The sequence below is a fragment of the Anomaloglossus baeobatrachus genome, chromosome 10, assembly GCF_048569485.1.
Source record: "Anomaloglossus baeobatrachus isolate aAnoBae1 chromosome 10, aAnoBae1.hap1, whole genome shotgun sequence".
Taxonomy (NCBI): domain Eukaryota; kingdom Metazoa; phylum Chordata; class Amphibia; order Anura; family Aromobatidae; genus Anomaloglossus; species Anomaloglossus baeobatrachus.
In genome coordinates this window covers 194,589,326-194,610,532 of record NC_134362.1, presented here as the reverse complement: position 1 = coordinate 194,610,532, position 21,207 = coordinate 194,589,326, and the positions used below count along the sequence as shown (strand labels likewise).

At 51.6% G+C, this 21,207-nt stretch overlaps 1 protein-coding gene across 1 annotated transcript in view; it reads right to left on the bottom strand.

Annotated features, from left to right (window-relative positions):
- The window catches only part of LOC142254791 (DNA topoisomerase 1-like), a 291,550-nt gene extending 274,610 nt beyond the window's left edge, over positions 1 to 16,940 (bottom strand). Inside the window, exon 1 of the mRNA XM_075326090.1 lies at positions 15,045 to 16,940. The gene's annotated coding sequence lies outside the window, so the exon portion shown is untranslated. The remainder of the gene's footprint in view (positions 1 to 15,044) is intronic.
- Positions 16,941 to 21,207: the final 4,267 nt, after the last annotated feature.

The following is a 21,207-nucleotide window of genomic DNA, read 5'->3' as shown; positions in this document are numbered from 1 at the left end:
AGCATTATAGCGGCACTGACTGTGGCTGCACTATTATGGGGGCACTGACTGTGGCTGCACCATTATGGGGGCACTGACTGTGGCTGCAGCATTATAGGGGCACTGACTGTGGCTGCACTATTATGGGGGCACTGACTGTGGCTGCACCATTATGGGGTCACTTACTATGGCTGCACCATTATGGGGCACTGACTGTGGTTGCACCATTATGGGGCACTGACTGTGGCTGCACCATTATGGGGCACTGACTGTGGCTGCACCATTATGGGGCACTGACTGTGACTGCACCATTATGGAGGCACTGACTGTGGCTGCACTATTATGGAGGCACTAACTGTGGCTGCACCATTATGGAGCACTGACTGTGGCTGCACCATTATGGAGCAATGACTGTGGCTGCACCATTATGGAGCACTGACTGTGGCTGCACCATTATGGGGCACTGACTGTGGCTGCACCATTATGGGGCACTGACTGTGGCTGCACCATTATGGTGGCACTGACTGTGGCTGCACCATTATGGTGGCACTGACTGTGGCTGCACTATTATGGAGGCACTGACTGTGGCTGCACCATTATGGAGGCACTAACTGTGGCTGCACCATTATGGGGGCACTGACTGTGGCTGCACTATTATGCAGCACTGACTATGGCTGCACCATTATAGGGGCACTGACTGTGGCTGCACTATTATGGGGCACTGACTGTGGCTGCACCATTATGGAGCACTGACTGTGGCTGCACCATTATGGAGGCACTGACTGTGGCTGCACCATTATGGAGGCACTAACTGTGGCTGCACCATTATGGGGGCACTGACTGTGGCTGAACCATTATGGAGGCACTGACTGTGGCTGCACCATTATGGAGGCACTAACTGTGGCTGCACCATTATGGGGGCACTGACTGTGGCTGCACCATTATGGAGGCACTGACTGTGGCTGCACCATTATGGAGGCACTAACTGTGGCTGCACCATTATGGGGGCACTGACTGTGGCTGCACCATTATGGAGGCACTGACTGTGGCTGCACCATTATGGAGCACTGACTGTGGCTGCACCATTATGGAAGCACTGACTGTGGCTGCACCATTATGGAGGCACTGACTGTGGCTGCACCATTATGGAGCACTGACTGTGGTTGCATCATTATAGGGGCACTGACTGTGGCTGCACCATTATGGAGCACTTACTATGGCTGCACCATTATAGGGGCACTGACTGTGGCTGCACCATTATGGAGCACTGACTGTGGCTGCACCATTATAGGGGCACTGACTGTGGCTGCACCATTATGGAGCACTGACTGTGGCTGCACCATTATGGAGGCACTGACTGTGGCTGCACCATTATGGAGGCACTGACTGTGGCTGCACCATTATGGAGGCACTGACTGTGGCTGCACCATTATGGAGCACTGACTGTGGCTGCGCTATTATGGAGCACTGACTGTGGCTGCACCATTATAGGGGCACTGACTGTGGCTGCACCATTATGGAGCACTGACTGTGGCTGCACCATTATGGAGGCACTGACTGTGGCTGCACCATTATGGAGCACTGACTGTGGCTGCACCATTATGGAGCACTGACTGTGGATGCACCATTATGGAGCACTGACTGTGGCTGCACCATTATGGAGGCACTGACTGTGGCTGCGCTATTATGGAGCACTGACTGTGGCTGCACCATTATGGAGGCACTGACTGTGGCTGCACCATTATGGAGCACTGACTGTGGCTGCACCATTATGGGGGCACTGACTGTGGCTGCGCTATTATGGAGCACTGACTGTGGCTGCACCATTATGGAGGCACTGACTGTGGCTGCACCATTATGGAGCACTGACTGTGGCTGCACCATTATGGAGGCACTGACTGTGGCTGCACCATTATGGAGGCACTGACTGTGGCTGCACCATTATGGGGCACTGACTGTGGCTGCACCATTATAGGGGCACTGAATGTGACTGCACCATTATGAGGCACTGACTGTGGCTGCACTATTATGGAGCACTGACTGTGGCTGCACCATTATGGAGGCACTGACTGTGGCTGCACCATTATGGGGCACTGACTGTGGCTGCACCATTATGGAGGCACTGACTGTGGCTGCACCATTATGGGGACCTGACTGTGGCTGCACCATTATGGGGGCACTGGCTGTGGCTGCACCATTATGGAGGCACTGACTGTGGCTGCACCATTATGGAGCACTGACTGTGGCTGCACCATTATGGAGGCACTGACTGTGGCTGCACCATTATGGAGGCACTGACTGTGGCTGCACCATTATGGAGGCACTAACTGTGGCTGCACCATTATGGGGCACTGACTGTGACTGCACCATTATGGAGCACTGACTGTGGCTGCACCATTATGGGGGCACTTACTATGGCTGCACCATTATGGGGCACTGACTGTGGCTGTACCATTATGGAGGCACTAACTGTGGCTGCACCATTATGGGGCACTGACTGTGGCTGCACCATTATGGAGGCACTGACTGTGGCTGCACCATTATGGGGGCACTTACTATGGCTGCACCATTATGGGGCACTGACTGTGGCTGCACCATTATGGGGCACTGACTGTGGCTGCACCATTATGGAGCACTGACTGTGGCTGCACCATTATGGAGCACTGACTGTGGCTGCACCATTATGGAGCACTGACTGTGGCTGCACCATTATGGAGCACTGACTGTGGCTGCACCATTATGGGGGCACTGACTGTGGCTGCACCATTATGGAGGCACTGACTGTGGCTGCACCATTATGGAGGCACTGACTGTGGCTGCACCATTATGGAGGCACTAACTGTGGCTGCACCATTATGGGGCACTGACTGTGGCTGCACCATTATGGAGGCACTGACTGTGGCTGCACCATTATGGGGCACTGACTGTAGCTGCACCATTATGGAGCACTAACTGTGGCTGCCCCATTATGGAGCACTGACTGTGGCTGCACCATTATGGGGGCACTGACTGTGGCTGCACCATTATGGAGGCACTGACTGTGGCTCCACCATTATGGAGGCACTGACTGTGGCTGCACCATTATGGGGCAATGACTGTGGCTGCACCATTATGGGGGCACTGACTGTGGCTGCACCATTATGGAGCACTGACTGTGGCTGCACCATTATGGGGGCACTGACTGTGGCTGCACCATTATGGGGGCACTGACTGTGGCTGCACCATTATGGAGCACTGACTGTGGCTGCACCATTATGGAGGCACTGACTGTGGCTGCACCATTATGGAGGCACTGACTGTGGCTGCACTATTATGGAGGCACTGACTGTGGCTGCACCATTATGGGGGCACTGACTGTGGCTGCACCATTATGGGGGCACTGACTGTGGCTGCACCATTATGGAGGCACTGACTGTGGCTGCACCATTATGGGGGCACTGACTGTGGCTGCACCATTATGGAGGCACTGACTGTGGCTGCACCATTATGGAGGCACTGACTGTGGCTGCACCATTATGGAGGCACTAACTGTGGCTGCACCATTATGGGGCACTGACTGTGGCTGCACCATTATGGAGGCACTGACTGTGGCTGCACCATTATGGGGCACTGACTGTGGCTGCACCATTATGGAGCACTAACTGTGGCTGCACCATTATGGGGGCACTGACTGTGGCTGCACCATTATGGAGGCACTGACTGTGGCTGCACCATTATGGAGGCACTGACTGTGGCTGCACCATTATGGGGCAATGACTGTGGCTGCACCATTATGGGGGCACTGACTGTGGCTGCACCATTATGGAGCACTGACTGTGGCTGCACCATTATGGGGGCACTGACTGTGGCTGCACCATTATGGGGGCACTGACTGTGGCTGCACCATTATGGAGCACTGACTGTGGCTGCACCATTATGGAGGCACTGACTGTGGCTGCACCATTATGGAGGCACTGACTGTGGCTGCACTATTATGGAGGCACTGACTGTGGCTGCACCATTATGGGGGCACTGACTGTGGCTGCACCATTATGGGGGCACTGACTGTGGCTGCACCATTATGGAGGCACTGACTGTGGCTGCACCATTATGGAGGCACTGACTGTGGCTGCACCATTATGGAGGCACTAACTGTGGCTGCACCATTATGGGGCACTGACTGTGGCTGCACCATTATGGAGGCACTGACTGTGGCTGCACCATTATGGGGCACTGACTGTGGCTGCACCATTATGGAGCACTAACTGTGGCTGCACCATTATGGAGCACTGACTGTGGCTGCACCATTATGGGGGCACTGACTGTGGCTGCACCATTATGGAGGCACTGACTGTGGCTGCACCATTATGGGGCAATGACTGTGGCTGCACCATTATGGGGCAATGACTGTGGCTGCACCATTATGGGGGCACTGACTGTGGCTGCACCATTATGGAGGCACTGACTGTGGCTGCACCATTATGGAGGCACTGACTGTGGCTGCACCATTATGGGGCAATGACTGTGGCTGCACCATTATGGGGGCACTGACTGTGGCTGCACCATTATGGAGCACTGACTGTGGCTGCACCATTATGGGGGCACTGACTGTGGCTGCACCATTATGGGGGCACTGACTGTGGCTGCACCATTATGGAGCACTGACTGTGGCTGCACCATTATGGAGGCACTGACTGTGGCTGCACCATTATGGAGGCACTGACTGTGGCTGCACTATTATGGAGGCACTGACTGTGGCTGCACCATTATGGAGGCACTGACTGTGGCTGCACCATTATGGAGGCACTGACTGTGGCTGCACTATTATGGAGGCACTGACTGTGGCTGCACCATTATGGAGGCACTGACTGTGGCTGCACCATTATGGGGGCACTGACTGTGGCTGCACTATTATGGGGCACTGACTGTGGCTGCACCATTATGGAGGCACTGACTGTGGCTGCACCATTATGGAGCACTGACTGTGGCTGCACCATTATGGAGCACTGACTGTGGCTGCACCATTATGGAGGCACTGACTGTGGCTGCACCATTATGGGGGCACTGACTGTGGCTGCACCATTATGGGGCACTGACTGTGGCTGCACCATTATGGGGGCACTGACTGTGGCTGCACCATTATGGGGGCACTGACTGTGGCTGCACCATTATGGAGCACTGACTGTGGCTGCACCATTATGGAGCACTGACTGTGGCTGCACCATTATGGGGGCACTGACTGTGGCTGCACCATTATGGGGGCACTGAATGTGGCTGCACCATTATAGGGGCACTGACTGTGGCTGCAGCATTATAGCGGCACTGACTGTGGCTGCACCATTATGGGGGCACTGACTGTGGCTGCACCATTATGGGGGCACTGACTGTGGCTGCACCATTATGCAGCACTGACTGTGGCTGCACCATTATGGAGGCACTGACTGTGGCTGCACCATTATGGGGGCACTGAATGTGGCTGCACCATTATAGGGGCACTGACTGTGGCTGCAGCATTATAGCGGCACTGACTGTGGCTGCACCATTATGGGGGCACTGACTGTGGCTGCACCATTATGGGGGCACTGACTGTGGCTGCAGCATTATAGGGGCACTGACTGTGGCTGCACTATTATGGGGGCACTGACTGTGGCTGCACCATTATGGGGTCACTTACTATGGCTGCACCATTATGGGGCACTGACTGTGACTGCACCATTATGGAGGCACTGACTGTGGCTGCACCATTATGGAGGCACTGACTGTGGCTGCACCATTATGGAGCACTGACTGTGGCTGCACCATTATGGAGCAATGACTGTGGCTGCACCATTATGGAGCACTGACTGTGGCTGCACCATTATGGGGCACTGACTGTGGCTGCACCATTATGGTGGCACTGACTGTGGCTGCACCATTATGGGGGCACTGACTGTGGCTGCACCATTATGGGGCACTGACTGTGGCTGCACTATTATGGAGGCACTGACTGTGGCTGCACCATTATGGAGGCACTAACTGTGGCTGCACCATTATGGGGGCACTGACTGTGGCTGCACTATTATGCAGCACTGACTATGGCTGCACCATTATAGGGGCACTGACTGTGGCTGCACCATTATGGAGCACTGACTGTGGCTGCACCATTATGGAGGCACTGACTGTGGCTGCACCATTATGGAGGCACTAACTGTGGCTGCACCATTATGGGGGCACTGACTGTGGCTGCACCATTATGGAGGCACTGAATGTGGCTGCACCATTATGGAGGCACTAACTGTGGCTGCACCATTATGGGGTACTGACTGTGGCTGCACCATTATGGAGGCACTAACTGTGGCTGCACCATTATGGGGGCACTGACTGTGGCTGCACCATTATGGAGGCACTGACTGTGGCTGCACCATTATGGAGCACTGACTGTGGCTGCACCATTATGGAGGCACTGACTGTGGCTGCACCATTATGGAGGCACTGACTGTGGCTGCACCATTATGGAGCACTGACTGTGGTTGCATCATTATAGGGGCACTGACTGTGTCTGCACCATTATGGAGCACTGACTGTGGCTGCACCATTATAGGGGCACTGACTGTGGCTGCACCATTATGGAGGCACTGACTGTGGCTGCACCATTATGGAGCACTGACTGTGGCTGCACCATTATGGAGGCACTGACTGTGGCTGCACCATTATGGAGGCACTGACTGTGGCTGCACCATTATGGGGCACTGACTGTGGCTGCACCATTATAGGGGCACTGAATGTGACTGCACCATTATGAGGCACTGACTGTGGCTGCACTATTATGGAGCACTGACTGTGGCTGCACCATTATGGAGGCACTGACTGTGGCTGCACCATTATGGGGCACTGACTGTGGCTGCACCATTATGGAGGCACTGACTGTGGCTGCACCATTATGGAGGCACTGACTGTGGCTGCACCATTATGGAGGCACTAACTGTGGCTGCACCATTATGGGGCACTGACTGTGACTGCACCATTATGGAGCACTGACTGTGGCTGCACTATTATGGGGCACTGACTGTGACTGCACCATTATGGAGCACTGACTGTGGCTGCACCATTATGGAAGCACTGACTGTGGCTGCACCATTATGGGGCACTGACTGTGGCTGCACCATTATAGGGGCACTGAATGTGACTGCACCATTATGGAGCACTGACTGTGATTGCTCCATTATGGGGGCACTTACTATGACTGCACCATTATGGGGGCACTGACTGTGGCTGCACCATTATGGGGGCACTTACTATGGCTGCACCATTATGGGGGCACTGACTGTGGCTGCACCATTATGGAGCACTGACTGTGGCTGCACCATTATGGAAGCACTGACTGTGGCTGCACCATTATGGGGGCACTGACTGTGGCTGCACCATTATGGAGGCACTGACTGTGGCTGCACCATTATGGAGGCACTGACTGTGGCTGCACCATTATGGAGGCACTAACTGTGGCTGCACCATTATGGGGCACTGACTGTGGCTGCACCATTATGGAGGCACTGACTGGCTGCACCATTATGGGGCACTGACTGTGGCTGCACCATTATGGAGCACTAACTGTGGCTGCACCATTATGGAGCACTGACTGTGGCTGCACCATTATGGGGGCACTGACTGTGGCTGCACCATTATGGAGGCACTGACTGTGGCTGCACCATTATGGAGGCACTGACTGTGGCTGCACCATTATGGGGCAATGACTGTGGCTGCACCATTATGGGGGCACTGACTGTGGCTGCACCATTATGGAGCACTGACTGTGGCTGCACCATTATGGGGGCACTGACTGTGGCTGCACCATTATGGAGCACTGACTGTGGCTGCACCATTATGGAGGCACTGACTGTGGCTGCACCATTATGGAGCACTGACTGTGGCTGCACTATTATGGGGCACTGACTGTGGCTGCACCATTATGGGGCACTGACTGTGGCTGCACCGTTATGGAGCACTGACTATGGCTGCACCATTATGGAGGCACTGACTGTGGCTGCACCATTATGGAGGCACTGACTGTGGCTGCACCATTATGGAGGCACTGACTGTGGCTGCACCATTATGGAGGCACTGACTGTGGCTGCACCATTATGGAGGCACTGACTGTGGCTGCACCATTATGGAGGCACTGACTATGGCTGCACCATTATGGAGGCACTGACTGTGGCTGCACCATTATGGAGCACTGACTGTGGCTGCACCATTATGGAGCACTGACTGTGGCTGCACCATTATGGAGGCACTGACTGTGTCTGCACCATTATGGAGCACTGACTGTGGCTGCACCATTATGGAGGCACTGACTGTGGCTGCACCATTATGGAGGCACTGACTGTGGCTGCACCATTATGGGGCAATGACTGTGGCTGCACCATTATGGGGGCACTGACTGTGGCTGCACCATTATGGAGCACTGACTGTGGCTGCACCATTATGGGGGCACTGACTGTGGCTGCACCATTATGGGGGCACTGACTGTGGCTGCACCATTATGGAGCACTGACTGTGGCTGTACCATTATGGAGGCACTGACTGTGGCTGCACCGTTATGGAGCACTGACTATGGCTGCACCATTATGGAGGCACTGACTGTGGCTGCACCATTATGGGGCAATGACTGTGGCTGCACCATTATGGAGGCACTGACTGTGGCTGCACCATTATGGGGCAATGACTGTGGCTGCACCATTATGGAGGCACTGACTGTGGCTGCACCATTATGGAGGCACTGACTGTGGCTGCACCATTATGGAGGCACTGACTGTGGCTGCACCATTATGGAGGCACTGACTGTGGCTGCACCATTATGGAGGCACTGACTGTGGCTGCACCATTATGGAGGCACTGACTATGGCTGCACCATTATGGAGCACTGACTGTGGCTGCACCATTATGGAGCACTGACTGTGGCTGCACCATTATGGGGGCACTGACTGTGACTGGCAATGTTATGGGGACACTGACTGTGGCTGCACCATTATGGAGCACTGACTGTGGCTGCACCATTATGGAGGCACTGACTGTGGCTGCACCATTATGGAGCACTGACTGTGGCTGCACCATTATGGAGCACTGACTGTGGCTGCACTATTATGGAGCACTGACTGTGGCTGCACCATTATGGAGCACTGACTGTGGCTGCACCATTATGGAGCACTGACTGTGGCTGCACTATTATGGAGCACTGACTGTGGCTGCACCATTATGGAGGCACTGACTGTGGCTGCACCATTATGGAGCACTGACTGTGGCTGCACTATTATGGAGCACTGACTGTGGCTGCACCATTATGGGGGCACTGACTGTGACTGGCAATGTTATGGGGGCACTGATTGTGGCTGCACTTTTATGGGGTCACTGACTATGGCTGGTATTATCATGGTTGCAATGGGGCTCCATCCATTCAGCCCGGATCGTGCAGACATTGGCTTTGATTCTATTCAACCGATGATTCATACCATACACTTCTATGGGCATTCCATGGAATCAATGGTGCTCTATAAATAAATAATAATAATTCCGTCGGTTCGCCCTCTTCTGTAGGGCACAGGACTCTACACGTGGCGAGTGGCGCGGCGCTGCCAGTGTTCCGGCCCCCACCATTGTCGCCAGTGCTGCCATCTACCTTCCTTATCACATGTATTTACGCCGGTCAGAAATGGAGGCATCACCGGGGCCGCCGGGGGAGGAGATCATTTTCAGACCCATCTTAGGCTATGTCCGCACGTTGCTTTTTACCTGCTTTTTTGCTGCTTTTTCAACTGCAGCGTTTAATGCCAAAATGGTTGTGTTCTGCTTTTCAAGCAAAGTCTATGGGAATTTGGGTTTCTTGTCCGCACTATGCAGTTCAAACTGCAGCCTTTTTGTTGCAGAACTTTGGTCAAAAACTCAGCTTTGCAGTGCAAAACCCAAATGGCAAAAACAATTGACCTGTCAATTGTTTTTGCCATTTGGGTTTTGCACTACAAAGCGGAGTTTTTGACCAAAGTTCTGCAACAAAAAGGCTGCAGTTTGAACTGCATAGTGCGGACAAGAAACCCAAATTCCCATAGACTTTGCTTGAAAAGCAGAACACAACCATTTTGGCATTAAACGCTGCAGTTGAAAAAGCAGCAAAAAAGCAGGTAAAAAGCAGGTAAAAAGCAACGTGCGGACATAGCCTTATATCTGAGTGAAGCTGAAACCTTTTCATTTTAGGAGATATTGTGCAAATGCTTCACTCTGCTCCTGACGAGCGAGAGCTGAGGCGGCACAATCCTCACCGTCACCGCCAGATTAGGACATTGATATTCTGCAAATTAATGGGATAGAAAATGAAAAGCTTCTCTGCAGAAGCCGCTCCGATCTGATGGGGAAAATAGTCCATATCCAAGAGGGTCGGGCCAAGAGATTGAGGATGGTGTGTAGACCCTTAGATCATCCCAAATTGTTGCTTGTGCCCCCCAAAAGCCACTGGTCGTCTAATAAATTGACTCTGTAACATAGATGGGAGTCAATACTGAATGTTGTAATTTCTTAATAATTGTTGACGGAATGGAGACCGCATGAGGAGTGTTAATATTGGAGTGGGATTTGGGGGGCAACTATGCTGAACCCTAGGGGCATTCTGATACATTTGGCTTATTCCTTGCTGGCTGAAATTATTCTTAATCACAGCTGCAGCATTTTATCATCACGCCCTTCCTCTATATATACCCACTCCTGGCTTTACTCCATGCTGGTGATAGAGTCTCTCTCTTGACCACATTGAAGGTGCTTGTCTCTGCATAGCTGTGGTGTCATTTCAGTTGCAGCTGTGAAGTTTCCTGCTGAAGCAACCAAAAAGTGCCTTTGATGTGTCTTTCCCCACCTGCTTTTCTTACCTTGTGTTGTTTTATTCTAGTAGTGGGATTACTGTAGCAGTGGGACTAGTGTCCCGCTAGCCAACACCCTAGTCAGGTTAAGATCAAAGTCGGTGAGAGGCTAGGCATGTGACGGTGCACGGGGGAATGACCCGTCTAGGGATGTTATTAAGTACAAGGATCATTCACATTTGAGTGTGAGGTGGTGACCCCTCTCCCTATTGTCAGGGCCTTCCTTTACGTTTTCGATGGTTTTCCTCCTGTGTTCACCGCACATCGGGCGTTCTCTTGACCCAGAGGGACAATTGCAAATTGCAGGTAAGTTCCATTCACTTCCATGTAACTGGTCTGCAATACCAGACACAACCTATAGACAGGTGTGGAGATGTTTATAGATGAAAGAAAACTTTTTTTTAGATTTGTTCACTATCCTGTCACTCTAGGTATGGGGAAGTGCCAAGTGAATGGCGAAAGGTAGGGGGAAGGGAAACCCTGTGTCTAGGGAAGGGGGAGACTGTGACCCCTGACCAAACCTACTGCTGGCCCCTGGCTTCCCTCATCACCCTGGATAGGTTCCACACCTATGCGCCGAGCAGGATACCTGACCCTGGCTGACCCTGAAATTGGTCCTAGGTAGGGAACGGATGGGATGAGCACTTAGTCAACCCCACTAAGCCCTAAAGAAGACAGAGGGACCACAAACAGGGGAAAGTATGATAAAACCTATCTCCAGATTACTCAGGGAGAGGGACTGCAACAACAACAAAGTTTCTCCAGATGAGTACAAGCTGATGGCTTGCACTCAAAACCAGTAGAAGGTTTTAAAGCCTATCACCAGCACAGAGCAAGGGGGTGAGATGTTATGGGTATCAGACCTATCAATCAGCACAGAGTAAGGGGGAATGAAAGTATTTACAGACACAATGGGATGTGCTGAAGATTAACAGCTGAAAAGGTGAAGAAATCAGCAGGGTCCTAAAGATAAAGGGATAAACCCCAGGAAGGGAAAAAGGGAAAGTCAGAGAGCAGCTTGTGTAGTCAAATGCTGCGACCTTCTACAGCCAGACACCACAGGACTGTCTGTCAAGCATAACATGTGATTGATATTGATGATCTATCCACCGATCAGGTATGTGGCTACTGTGGTTCAGCTCTTATTCCTTTCAATAGAAGCTGATCTGCAATACCTAAAAACGGCCACTACACAGCGCTGCCATCGTGATCGATGGAGGATCCGACTCATGGTATTCTAAGGAGAGGTCATCAATATCAAAGCAGTGGACAACCCCTTTAATGTGTCTACCAGCCCCTAAATACGTCGGTCTCCTTATACTCGTGCCCCATGGACGGCGGCCGCATTGACGTGCCGCATTGTCGCCCTCACAACCCACTTTCCAAATGTCATATAATGTAGGTCAATTAATTTTTTTGCAAAAAAAAAGTAAAAAAAATAAATCTGAAAAGCCCCACTTTTGCCACTAGGGGGCAGCTTCTAGCTTAGTTGGTGCGGAGCTGACAGTTAATGATAGGCTTCATGTTCTGCAGCTCGGGTAAACAATGTCAGCGCTGCAGACTGTTACAGTTCTGCTCACTCTCCGGATTTCTTTCCTTCTCTTCTTCGTCTATTTTCAGCCTCCGATGTGGGTTGAGCGAGGCCGGTCTTTTGTTCCGAGAGAATGTGCTGTAAAATGCACAATTATGTAATAAGCCCGACGCTATTTGTATTACACGGGACCCGAGGGACTCGCAAAGTGGAAGATAAAGGGGAAAAAAAAGGACTTGACAGCCACGGAAAACGAGAGAAACGAAGTTTTGGAATTTCAGGCATGTAAGGGTTAACTGCGTTGTAATAAGGGCTGTAACCCATTCATTGTTCAATACACCGTCATGGCGGATCGTCATCGAGCCGGTGTGATACAGAGACTGGATTTAGCGCCTTTAGATCCTTGTGCCCTGCACCCTTTATTCAGTCCTGTCTGCTCTACTTTCCTAAACTTGCATAAAACAATATTTTTCAAGCATATTATTGTTGCGGACGGGGGCCGGACCTCTGCAAGGGGGTGCTCGGATCCGGGCTCGTTACTGTGGCTCGAGCCGCAGCCGGACCCGGGCTCATGCAGCTGTATGTCCTCACAACCGTAGGAAGGGGGTATTTACAGGGGGATAGTCTGTCAGTGACGCCACCTGTGGGTTGCCGCCTGGAGCTGATGGAGTTGGGCAGCAAGGTGAAATCCCAGGGCCCAGATGAACGGGAGTGATGGCCGCGAAGAGTGTCATGCAGGGTTGGACCGGGGATGAATGGTGTACTCCAGTTCCAAAAAATTGTACACCGAGTCCTGTGGTGAACCAAGTTGCCAGTGACCGGATGCCTCCAGCGGGTGTATTCGGGTCCCACACCCTGATGTAGAAAACAGGGATCCCTTCCTCCTGCGCTCAGGCTTGTGTCTTCAATGGGACGACTCCGCTTGGAATGGGGAAGTCCACTCCCGGTACTGTGTATTTTTGGGAGCTGTGGCCCGCGAAATCTGACTCTTGGGATCTCTGTGGGTTCTGGCGGACACCCTATCCCCCGCATTGGGCTTCCGTTTCGCTCTCTGGGCTTACTGTGGAACAAGGCCTGAAACCTTGTCCCCGGCTGGTCAATTGTCAAGGGGCTTGAAACCTTCCTCGTCCTAGGGTCCAGGCACCCCGACTGTGTACGGCCTCCGGACCGAATTCCCGCTGTCGGCACCGGCGGGCTGAAACCCTGCCCCGGTCCACTTAAGGTCTCTCGCGACCGCATCTCCGTCACCTATGGTCCTGCTTGCCGTCTACCGCTTAGTCAGTAGTCCGGTAGTCCAGGGGCCCCAACCTCTGACTCCGCTGTCACTCCACTCCTCTCACTTCCACTGTCTGACTGCACACTTTGCTCTCCTCCACTTGTCTGTCTTGTTCCCTCCCAGGACACCTCAGGATCCCATCCACCTGGTCCCGCCCACTGGTGTGTCCCTATTGTCATGGGGGGTGACTAGGTTTTGCTGGCTGGTGTTGTACATCTGGGTGTGGGTTTTGTGTTGGAACGCCAAGGAGTATGGAGTCCTGCACCTGAGAGATTTGTACAACCTCTGTGACTACCTGGTTTTGCCAGGGCATCACATTATCATAGAACTCTACATTGTGCCGTCCCTCTGTTGTTCCTCCTGGAAATGACAGGCGTGTCCTTGCACTGTCAAATACTGTCTAGTGCAGTGACATGCATCCAGTAAGAGATGGCATACTTGTTAACATAGGAACCTATGGGCAATCTATAACATACCTCCCAACCGTCCCGGATACAGCGGGACAGTCCCTCTTCTGAGCCTTTGATCCCGGCTCCCGCCCGTGAGGCTGTTTGTCCCGGCTCCACCCACCCACTGTAGCCCCGCCTCGCTGTTTCTCCCTTCTACTATTCATTACAGAGCCGAGCGCGCACCTACTCCTGTGACTGCTGCTGAGGTATGAATCACCCCCTGCAGCAGAGCGACCCCCCCCTGCAGCAGAGCCCCCCCCCCTGCACCAGAGCCGACCCCCCCAGTCCCGGAGCCTGCGTTTCTCTGCAGCTGTTCTCTGATTCCCCCTGTGCGGCTTCTCACTGCTGCAGACACGCGGGGAGTCAGGAAGCTGAGGAGACCATGCAATCAGCACTTCTCTCTCCTGCAGATAGCACTGGCCAGTAATAACCTATGCAGAGTGGCATCTGCAGGCTTCTATTAGCTTACCGATCAGTGGTCTCCTGCCTGTGGAGCTGCTGGGTCCTAGCTTCCCAACAGCTTCAGCTCTGCTTTATCCTGGCTGCCCTACCAGTTAAAGGGAAACTGTCAGCAGAAATTTCACAATGAAAATAACAGATTCCCCTCTGCAGCTCCTGGGCTGCTTCTAGAAAGGTTCCTGTTGTTATTGTGTGTCGCCAGGGGTTAAGGGGATACCCAGAACCGGGCCAAGGGGTCGCTTCTGGAAAGGGGATCACGGTGTCGTGACCCGGTCTGTGCTCCCTGGTTCCACAATAAAAAGGGGGGTTATGTTCGTGACGCCACCCGTGGAATGTGATCAGAGATGACCACCGCTGCTGCAGAACCTCCGGGGTGATGGAAGGCAGCTTGAGATGGGACGGCTCCCCACGGGTAGAGCCTTTTCCCCGGGGCAGTATGTTAGTCTATGGGGGGAGTGCAGGACACGAGCACAATAAACAGGCAGACTCACGGTTTTGCAGTTTCTTTGTCTTTTACTGATGATGTTATTCAGCAGAGTACTGTCCACGGAGTCTGTGAGGGGTTCAGGGTTTCTCCCACCCAGCCGGGCCGTTTTGGCTTCCTTGCCTGCACTGTGTGTCTGTAGCCCTGCTGCTGCGTGAACTATGCAGCTGGCTCTGTGCTCCTCGGTACCGACCTGACAGGCAACTCGAGTCCTTATTAGTATGTTCCTGAACTCTGCGCTTGTTGCTTGTGTCTGTGGTACAGGTGAAAGATCTGGAATCTTCACTTCTCTGGTGGTAACTGTGCAGTATGTAACCTGCAGTCTCGGATCCAGCATCCGTTCTGTGTGCTCCACTGGGGATGAGCTCTGCAATGCTCTGTCTCCCAGGAATGTTCCTTTGTGTACGCTTTCTCCTTTCCTCAGACCCTCAGCTAGGCCTGGAATTGGTCAGTGGATCCTGAGGTGAGCTAAAGCCAGCTTCCAACCTCCAGAGATCCTGTCTCCTCAGTGCTCTGCACTGAACTTCCAAACTGAAACTACCCTGAAACTACTTCTGACCATTTCCTCCCTCCCAGCAGAATGTACAGGGAAGCAGCTTGGTCTCCCCCTTCTGGCCAGGAGGTCTTGGTGTTGTGTGTGGGGAGTTAACCCTTTGTGTTGTTACTGTGGCAACCCTGGGGTGCCACATTCCCCCTTAGTGAAGAACAGTACTCCGGGACTGTGAAACAAACAAACAAGTTATCACAACAATTGTATATATACAGAGTCTCAAAAGGAAAAAATACAAAAACCTTAAAGCTCAAAAAGAGTCCAAAATGTTCAAAAATATATAAGTGTTCATACAGTATAGTCTCTGTAGGTACTGGGCTTTTGGTCTTAACGTTGCAATTAAATAAACATTTCAATCAACAAACACTTCTTAAAGGTGTCTCTACTCTGGTCATAAGTGCAGTAGGCCTCACGGCCCTCGGGCCACCAACAATGTGATCAAGTTGTAACTCTCCGTGCTGCCACCTTACACCACTCTTCTCTCACCTTTTCTGTACACTAAACTGTTACGGTTTTTCATATAAACATTATAACATATGTACATTTTATATGCAATTCCACATTAGTCTTTATATCTTGCTGGTATCTGACCCTGAGTACTACGCTGTGATCTGCGTACTGTTGGTGTACTGGGTGTACTTAGCATAATGGTGTGGGTGGAAGTGTACCTATTTGGTGTTTCTGGTACTTGTGAGGATGGGGGGCTGACTGTAGGACTGGCAAGCTCACTGGGACCAGGAATCTGTTCTTCCTCTACGGTTTCGACTTCCAGTTCTTCTTGTCTTGAGACTTCTTGTGGAATGGGTTCTGATTGTGGTTCCACCACTTGAGGGAAGGCGATCATTGGGACTACTACTGCTCCATAGTAATTTGGCCATGTTTTTGGGAAATCTCCTAAGACTGTATGGAACACATCTTCTTCCTTCTTGACAGGTTGTACCTGTATGGGTAAGGTGACTTCTGGTGTCTTCAGGGTTTCAGGACACGGTTTGAGTTGATCTCTTGACACGACAGCTGATGTCCTTCCTTCATCCTTACTGATGAGACACACTTTGGGATTATCCATACTTGATGGTAAGACTGTATATGGGGTGGTTTCCCACTGATTATCCAATTTGTTTGTGCGTCGTTTCCTCTTGAGAACTTGGTCACCAGGTTGCAATGGGGTTGCTAGAGCATGCTGGTTGAAGTTTCTCTCCTGTCTTCCCCTAGCTTGTTGGAGACTTTTCTCTACGCACTCTTGTACTTGGCGATACTGCTGCTGACGTAGGGTATCCCAATTGGATTCTTGAACTTCTGCATCTGGCTTCAGAATTCCCATATCTAAATCAATTGGCAGTTTACCGGGCCTTGCACGCATGAGGTAAGCGGGGGTGCAGTTTGTAGAACTCACCGGGACATGATTGTACAAGTCCACCAAGTCTGGCAATTTCTCTGGCCATTGATTTCTTTCTGACTCTGGTAAGGTCTTCAACAGGTCAATCACAATATGGTTCATCTTCTCACATAAGCCATTTGTTTGGGGATGGTATGCTGTTGTGCGGATCTTTTTACAGCCATACATGTTGCAGAATTCTTGGAAAATCTGTGATTCAAAAGCTGGACCTTGATCTGCAAGGACTTGTTCTGGGTAACCATGGGGTCTGCAAAAGTACGTCTGGAATGCTTTAGCTGCTGTTCTAGCTGTAAGGTCTTTCACGGGTACCACCACTAAGAAGCGTGAGTAATGGTCCACGATGGTTAAGGCATAGACATAGCCGGACCGGCTTGGTGACAACTTGACGTGGTCTAATGCGACTAGCTCGAGTGGTTGCTTGGTTACTATGGACTGGAGTGGAGCTCTCTGGTTCTGTTGATCCTTTCTTCTGAGGTTGCACGGTCCGCATTTTCTACACCAATCTTCAATTGATTTTCTCATGCCAACCCAGTAGAATCTTTCTCTTAAGAGCACTTCCAACTTTTTCCAACCAAAATGACCAGCACCGTTGTGGTAAGCTTCCAGAACCATCTTGACATCTCTCTTGGGCACGATGATCTGCCAGACCAACTCATGTGTTTTTGGATTGGTGTGCCTTCTACAGAGCTTCCCTTGGTACAGGAACAATTTACCTCTCTCCTTCCAGAGATGTTGCGTCTCAGCTGGGGCATTCTGATTAGGGTAAGCACCTTGTTGTGTAAGCAGTCCTTTCACTAGCTTCACAGCTGGATCGCTGTCTTGTGTGTCAGCCCATCCGTGGTGTGCTAATGGGTTGAGAGTTGCCTGCTGTTGTTTTTGGTAGACACTTGGTTGATACTGTCCCACCTTAGGACGGTGAAAGGCCGGCAGCTCAATTTCTTCCAGTCCCTCCGGTTCCTCTTCCACGTCCCCCGAGTGTGGCATCCGGGATAAGGCATCTGCATTCCCATTCTTGTGGCCTGCCCTGTACTTGATGACAAAGTTGTAGTTTGACAGTCGGGCTATCCATCGCTGTTCCAGTGCACCTAATTTTGCAGAGTCCAGGTGGGTCAATGGATTGTTGTCAGTAAAGATGGTAAATTCTGCAGCTGCCAGGTAGTGTTTGAAACGCTCTGTTACAGCCCAAACTACTGCCAGTAGTTCTAACTTGAAGGAGCTGTAATTCTCTGGGTTTCTTTCTGTAGGCCGGAGCTTCCTGCTTGCAAAAGCAATAACTTTCTCCTTGCCTTCCTGCTTTTGAGACAATACTGCTCCCAGTCCTACGTTGCTGGCATCCGTGTACAAAATGAAGGGTTGATGGTAATCTGGATATGCCAGGATCTCTTCTCCTGTCAGTGCCCACTTCAACTTCTTAAAGGACTCTTCTCTCTCATCACTCCACTGGAAAGGAGGATTTCGGGCTGCAGACTTCTTTGACTGTCCTACCAGGATGTCTTGTAGGGGAGCTGCTAGCTTCGTGAACCCTTTTATAAATCTTCTATAGTAGCCCACCAGTCCCAGGAATTGCCTCACCTCTTTCACGCTGGTGGGTCTCGGCCAATCTCTGATCACGGTAACTTTTTCAGGATCTGGTGCTACCCCTTCTGAGCTCACGACATGTCCCAGGTACTGTACCCTTGGCTTTAGAAGGTGACACTTGGATGGCTTGATTTTCATGCCGTATCCGGATAAGGCTTCAAACACTTCTGCCAGGTCTTGTAGATGCTGTTCATAGGTCTTGGAGTAGACTATGACGTCATCCAGGTACAGGAGGACAGTTTCAAAGTTCTTATGTCCTAGGCAGCACTCCATCATTCGCTGGAAGGTACCAGGCGCGTTGCAGAGTCCAAACGGCATACAATTGAACTCACAGAGGCCCATCGGCGTGGTGAACGCTGTCTTCTCCTTATCAGCCTCTGCCACAGGAACTTGCCAATACCCACTAGTCAGATCTAGGGTGGAAAAGTAAGTAGCGGATTTTAATGCAGCGAATGACTCTTCTATCCTAGGTAATGGGTATGCATCCTTGTGTGTAATGCGGTTGATCCGTCTGTAGTCTACACACATCCTCATGGTCCCATCTTTTTTCTTAACTAGCACTAGTGGGGCTGCCCAGGGGCTACAACTGTCTCTTATTACCCCTGCTTCTTTCATTTCTTTGAGCATGTCTTTGGCGCATTGGTAGTGAGCTGGTGGTACTGGTCTATACCTCTCCTTTATTGGTGGATGGTTACCAGTGGGTATAGTGTGCTCTACCCCTTTGATCTGCCCAAAGTCTAATGGGTGTTTGCTGAATATTTGTTCATATTCTTTCACTACCCTGTATACTCCATGCTTTTGATGGGAGGGTGTAGAATCGGTACCTACATGTAGCTTTTGGCACCAATCCTCCAGCTTTCCCTCTGAGCCATTGTCTTCCGCCTGACTTGACGGCTTCAAGGGCTCAACGGTGGTGATGGCGTTGTTATCAACCGTATATAGCTTAGCCATGGTAGCATACTTAGGTAGGGTGACCTCATCTTCCCCACAATTTAGAAGGCGTATTGGCACTCTTCCCCGATGTACCTCAACTATTCCTCTGGCCGTCAGTACAGTGGGCCTACTGTCTGAGTACACGGGTTCTACCAGGGCCTGATAGTCTCGCCCTCTGATGCCTATTGCGGCTCTACACCAGACCAGCATTTCAGTTTTGGGAGGAATTACAATAGGTATTGGGTCACTTACCCTTGCACTGCCAATTTCACCTCCTGACATTTCTACCTGCTGCTTCAGCATCAAGGCTTTAATTTCCTTCTGCAGGAGTCTCTGTTGCCCAGGTTTGGCAGTCTCGACGATCTGCTGCAAGACAGTAATTACCTCTGCAAAACAATTTTCAATTACATTCATTCCTAGCAGCATAGTTGGTTCACGTTCTCGTCGGTCAACATCAACAATGATAATACCCTGATTCTGCAATTCTACTCTCCCAATCTTAATGGTCATTTCTCTGAAACCAACCTGTGGTACTAATTCACCATTGCTAGCCCATATATTCAATGCAACATTAGATGGACCACTGCTAACGTCTGAATCAGCCCAGTACCTCTTATAAAGGACATGCGGAATTGATGATATTTGGGAACCAGTGTCCAGCAAGGCGTTGAGCGGAATGCCATCCAGCACGATGGGGATGACTGGACGTCCCCCCACATACTTGTCGTGCCAGGGTGAAGGACCTTGAGAGTTCATTCCTGAGGAGCGGCCCGCCTCCCCAGGGGATCCCCATTTAAAGCACATTCACGGGCAAAGTGACCTGGCTCATTGCAACGGCGGCAAATGGGCTGTCCATCCGGCTGGTAGCGGTCGCTGGGTCGTCCTCTCGTCGCTTGGTATCTCCTAGGCCTCACCCATGGGACATCCTCCTTGCTGGTCGTCAGCTCAATCTTGGGTGCAGACTTGGATCCACGCAGCTCCTGGACGATTCTAGCCATGGAAGCAATAGTGTCTGTAAGGGCTTCAAGCTTTTGATGTAGAGCCTCATTAGTGATCGGCTCCAGGTGGTTAGCAACAGCCGCTGACATGGCCGATGTCACCGGCACTACTGGCTGCTGGGGTGCCACTGTAAGGTGTTGAACAGAGTCTATATCCTGCGGCTCCTCCACCTGCTGGAGGCGGATGGCTCTATCCTTTAGCTGGGCAAATGTTAGTCCTGGATCCTGGATCACCATCATGCTCAGTTGTCCCCGGTGGGAAGGGGATGAGAGTCCATCCAGGAATTGGTCTATCAGCAGCTTATCTGCTCCAGGGGCTAAGGCAGGTTCTGCTAATTTAAGTGCTCTGAGCGCCTCCTGCAAGTTTAAGGCAAAGTCTCTTGCGCTCTCTCTAGGTTTTTGCTTGCATCCAAAGAACCTCATTTTAGCCCGGCTGCCAGCAGTGGATTCAAAAGCTGCTTTTAGTCCAGCTATTATATGCTCTACAGTGTCCTTTGCATCGTCCGGCCAGGATGTAGCCTCCCGCTGGGCATTGCCAGTTAACTGTCCCATAAGCATACCAACACGCTGAGCTTCTGTCAGGGGGTACATGCTGTAGTAGATTTTTAGCTTTCCGATAAAGTCATTAAGTGTGTTGGGCTCACCAGAGTACTGCGGCAGCCACACTGCACCCGGGGTGTACGGCATCAGGAACGGCATGATAGGTGCCGCTGCA